Source organism: Xenopus laevis, chromosome 4S (assembly GCF_017654675.1).
Source record: "Xenopus laevis strain J_2021 chromosome 4S, Xenopus_laevis_v10.1, whole genome shotgun sequence".
Classification (NCBI taxonomy): domain Eukaryota; kingdom Metazoa; phylum Chordata; class Amphibia; order Anura; family Pipidae; genus Xenopus; species Xenopus laevis.
The window spans coordinates 2,815,202-2,820,624 of NC_054378.1; the positions used below are offsets into that span (position 1 = coordinate 2,815,202).

Here is a 5,423-nt window from a genome sequence, read left to right on the forward strand (position 1 = left end):
TAGGGTTGCCACTAGGGTTACCACCTTCTAAAAAAATCTTGACCGGCAGGTGGAGGGGGCGGGGTTAAAAGGGTGGGTTGTGACGCTAAAGGGGGCGGTGCCGTGATGCGATATTGGCTGGGCGGGACATCAAAGGAGGGCGGAGCCAATGCGCTCGTTTGGAAAGAAGCCCAGGAAAAAAAGGTTAGTTTTGAGCAGGCTGGGGGCAGGCCACTGGCTTTTTTTAGGTGTATTACAAATATACCGGCAGCTACATTTAGGGTTGCCACCTTTTATAAAAAATTTTACCGGCTGCTGGGGGCGGGGCCTCAAACGGGCGGGACGTGATGTCGAAAGGGGCGGGCGTGACGTCAAAAGGGGCGGGGCCACGCAACGGAGACCCGCGGACGCTAGAAGAGGCAAAAGAAAAGGTAAGTTGCAGGGGATTGGGGGCAGGCCGAGGGCTCCTTCTGATCGTATTACAAATTTACCGGCAGCTACATTACCGGTAAATTTGTAATACCGGCCGCGGCCTTTGCAGGTATTTTACCGGCTAGGCATGTAAAACACTGGCCGGGTGGCAACCCTAGCTACATTGCCGGTAAAATTGTAATACGGGCCCCGGCTGGTAACACTAGTTGCCACCTGGCCGGTAATAATGTTGCTTGATGCCAATGTTATTTGATGCTATAAAAATATAGGAAAGCGGGTATTTTTTTCCAGAAAAGGCGGCAACCCTACCCCTACCACAGCAGCTAAATGCCTGATATCCCAGTTATTGGCATTAAAAGTCTCATATAATTGATTCCTACTAATTTCCCTGTCACAACTGTTTCCTGGGGTTTTTATTTATTAGATTTTCCTCACAAGGGAATTATATTGTCTGCTTTGCATCTTCTCTCACTGAACCTTAATATCCAACATGGAGTCAGAAAAAAATTCCTTTCACAAACCGCCTTGAAAAAGTATTTGACTCAGACTTTCCATGAGATTCTAGAACGCGCTCGACCGCGCCTTCCTTTGTTTATTATTAAACATTCGTCATAATGCGGTTCTAACCGGCTTTGGCCGGACCTACACGACAGAAATCATTCCGCAGCACCCCAAGCACCGACGTAATGTCTAGGAAGACCGAATGAGATCAATCCGCTAGTTACGTGTTTTAGTATCATTCCGCCGATTGTCTTTGAATAAAATAACCGTCAGTTTTAATTGGCCGCGTATTCAATCCCTGGTGTCGTTCTGTTGCGTTTATTTTATAAGAAGAAGCTCTAAATCACGGAGCAGTTTGATCCCTTTTTACTTGTTAATGGACTTCATTTTCAGTCGTGTAAGTCATTGTGCGCATGCGTGATGTTCAACGTTCCTTTATTTGTGAGCTTGCAACTACTCTGTAACTAACTTTGCGAAAGCCTTTATAAAATAGATTCTCTTTATGAAATACAACGCCAGACTACAGTTTGTGGTTTTTACATAAAGCCCTGGTCGTTCGAAATGGGCGGTGCTGGGACTAACTTCATACAGCGGAAGGATTCGTTCGTCACCAAGGTGTTATGTGTTCAAGTCTATAAAAAGAGGGGACCACGGCTAACGTGACTAATCGGCTGGACGCGAGAAGAGAAGAAGGTAGAGATATAGGCACAGGACAGAACTGGTTTGTGGTATGTATAATGGCTAAGCCTTGTGGTAAGTTTACTGCAATCCTCGGGCTAATGGCTTACACTAATTGTATTAGCAATATTCTATGTATTATATAGCAATTATCCCATACAAAAAATGTTATTTGATCAAATATCCTGATGAACATTTTCATCGTTTGATGTGCACATTACTTTACATTTGTAATATTAATAATACAAAGTCTGCACCCAAAACAAGTTTTATTGGACGATCTTATGTCCACGACTTATTGTATTTATAGATTCCCTGTGCATTATGGGTTCCCTAAGGAGCCACAAGAGCTGCTACTATAATAGAACATTTTCCCCTGTATAAATTCTAAATGGAGTCCTTTCTTAAAGGCACACGTGATAAAACTTGGTTCTGTAGGCTATGTAAAATGTAACGATATTTCAATGCAGCTCATTTATTTTAAACCCCTTACTAGCCGTTAACCAGAATTAAGTACAATGCTGCGTTTCATTGGCGACAGCATGTTTAAACCTGTCAATGTGCAACACATAAAGCTATAGGCACATGCTCTTGGCTTTTGGGGTTGCTGTCTGTTTCTCTGGGTCTTATAATTCTCAGGCCTCTAAAAAGAGCAAGAGAGTACCTTGAAAGGGAAGACGCGTCTTTGTGAAGATTCATTTCACTTCCATGGACTACATAACACCTAAACTGAAGAACAGTGTGAAAACCGCAGTATTTTGGGTGTACGCACATGTATCGTGGAGTTTAGGGTTGGTCAGGCAAGCTCAGAGATACTAGCGACTATAGCCTTTTAGGACTGCAGCGGATATCAGACATGATTATTCCCTTTGGGTAGGGTGTAGTATATGACGCATATGACGTATATGCTACATTTAGATATGGGAGGAAAGGGGTGTGTCCAGTATTTTAGAATGTGGGAGGCAAGGGGTGTGTCCAGTATCTTAGATTGAGGCATATCTAGTTCCTTAGTAAGAACAGTGCTTATGAATAACCACTAGGTGGTGTACTGAGTGTGGTTTAGTTAACTGCACTGTTATATAAGGCAGTAATGACAAGATCTATTTCTGGGTTTGATGGGAGGGCAATGAGACTCCTCTGATTTTATTTTCCAGGTATGGCTGAGCCTTGAGATCACTTTAAATGAAGTTGCCTAGGCTTCATCGTCCAATCTATTACTTTATATAGGTTTTTGAGCTAAATGTGATGTGTACTTTGGAAATATTGCAATAAACACTGTTTTTTTCAGTGATGCCTGGGGGGGAAGGGGTGAAACTAATATTCAATTAACATGACACCTTGTAACTTGATCTTGCCTATGTTTTGGGGTTTAATTTACTGAAGGGGGAGGGGATTTTATAAAATGGATATGTTTTTAGATCCTTTTCAGAGTGCTCATGCGTCTCCAGCAGATGGCTACAGTGGAACCTTTACTTGATGCGTCCCCATAGCCTGAGATGTACGTCTGGCTGCAGTGTCCCTTTAGGATCAGGAGTCCCTCCTTTTGCCTAACATATGCGTACGTCTGGTGTTACTTCATCATAAAAAGCCCCATTATCAGTTCTTCCTCCCATAAAGGACAGATCATCTTTCCTGCTTGCCACCAAGTTGCCTTAGTTCTTCATTCCTAATAAAGATGGACATAGGTGTGGAGGCCCTTTGTTCTTGGAAAGGCGTTAGTTGAGGAAAAAAAATGAACTAAGTATAACAGAAGTATGGCCCCTTTACTGAACTTATGTCGTTTATTTCTACATAAAGTGTTGCAGAATAATAACAACCTGGACGATGGTACAAGCCGTGTGCTGAAAATTGTGCTTCAGTAATTATACATTTCGTTTTTGTTTGTTTTTTTGCTTGTAAGGTGTTGTACGTATATTTAATATTATGCTGTGCACTCCTATACTATGCAGTAATCTAATATTTGTATGTGTTTAGGGTTTGCTTATCGAAGTGCCATGTCTTTATGTTCAGATCTCTGTGTACTGCACATGCCTCCTGTGTTTAATTCTAGGCCTTTTTGCCCTGTAGCTGGGGCATTTTAGTCTGTGTCTTGTTCCTAAACTGCTTTGGCCTAATGATATGGGGTGGGTATGGGGATAATAATAATAATAATAATTATTGGTGAATGAGGTATCAAATGATATATAGTACAACACATAAACCACTTAAAAATGCAGTGTCGCCTCACCTCAAGGATTGGACTCTGCTGAGAAAAGCCATCTGCAAAAGGCGGTTATGGTGATCATCTGTGGAAGGAAAGGACCAACTTGTTACAGTGATGCGTTGCTACATTGGCTTCTTTATCAATTGGTCGTTATTCTGGGAGCGCAATATAAAACACACCTACACGTTCTCCAGTATGGACCTAAACCACGGTCAGCAGAGTGTAAAATCCGTTATAAACCTAATAAGCAGCGTTTAGTGTTTTGGTCTAAAAACCTTACAACCTATAAGCTCTGATGGTATTGAAAAGCTCAGGGAGAGATTGAGGGTATTTATCATTTGGTGTCTTATGGGGGTGTTCTCTCAATTCAATACCCTATGAGGGTATTTTTTCATTCAATACAGTATGAGAGTATTTTTTTATTCAATACTCTATGAAAGCATTTACCATCACTTAATACCTTGTTCATCAATCTGGTCTGCTTTACAGAGATACACCCGCATAACTGATGAGAGCGGTGAAAGCAAATGAAGCACAGACCATTAATGCAACTAGGGTGAAGTGTATAAACCACGTTTCTAACAAGATGATTATTGGTATCCGTGTATATTTCTGAATCGACATTTTGTTAAACAGCATGTTAAAAGAGGGCCTGATGTGTGGGTCAGTATTGTTTAAACACTGTATTGAAGGTTGAATTTATGGGCAAAAACTAATTCCTCGGCATTAACTAAGTGCCTCAGTATAATTGCAATGAATAAAACTAACAAAGGATAGAGTTGTCTACTACACTGCTTTTATGAGGTTTAATACCCAATATTCATACTTTCAAAGTGTCAACTGAAGCTTGAGATTTGAAGTTTAATGTATTGCAGCACGGCCATAATAAAAGTCTAGTTTCTGATTAAAAGTTGTTTGGCAATATTTTTGTAACCATTTCTGATGTAGCTGATTGGATTTAATCGGTAAGTGTGTTTACTGTTTATTTTTATTCCTATATTGCTTGGTTAACGTATGCCATGCTGTTTAATTCATTAACAATGTTTTAGCAGGTTGTAGATGATGGTAGTGGCTTACAAAACTGCCATTAATGAAAATTACTGTTCATTTCGATTGAAAAAGTTATATTTGTGCTGTTGGATCATATCTGGAATGTCAACTGAAATTTCTTGCAATACTTCAGGATTTGCTTGAATTTGTTGATAAAGTAGTTTCAGATGTATTGTAGGTTTATCTGATCTAAATCTGGGAGTGCCAAAATAAGAGGCACCCCACAGTTAAATAAATATTTTTCATGTCTTAAAGGAACTGTAACACCAACAAACAGAACTGTATTAAAAGAACTACCATTTAATGTACTGTCATGCTATACTGGTAAAACTGGTACTGTCATACTATACTGGTAAAACTGGTGTGTTTGCTTCAAAAACTCAATTCGAATGTCAGGAAGGCTGCAAACCACTCCAAATTGATCCCTAGATGTCTCCCATTGACTTAAACAGCAATTCGCCAGATTTTAGGTGGCAAATAGTCAAATTTTAGTTCTTAAGGGCCAGAGTAGTATATCGAATTCAAATTTTTTTTTTAAAAAAAAGAATAGAATTTGAATGACTCCCTAGTCGAATTTGCG

General features: G+C 40.1%; 1 long non-coding RNA gene across 4 annotated transcripts; it reads left to right on the top strand.

Annotated features, from left to right (window-relative positions):
• Positions 1 to 203: 203 nt before the first annotated feature.
• On the top strand, positions 204 to 4,703 carry XB22064002.S. Of its 4 annotated transcripts, none has more exons than XR_001935466.2 (2): positions 204 to 410; positions 1,406 to 4,703. It is a non-coding gene; the product is annotated as an uncharacterized XB22064002 S homeolog (long non-coding RNA). The 4 variants fall into 4 exon arrangements; XR_005960770.1 differs by having other exon boundaries at positions 1,459 to 4,703; XR_001935464.2 differs by lacking the exon at positions 204 to 410 and adding an exon at positions 466 to 1,309.
• Positions 4,704 to 5,423: the final 720 nt, after the last annotated feature.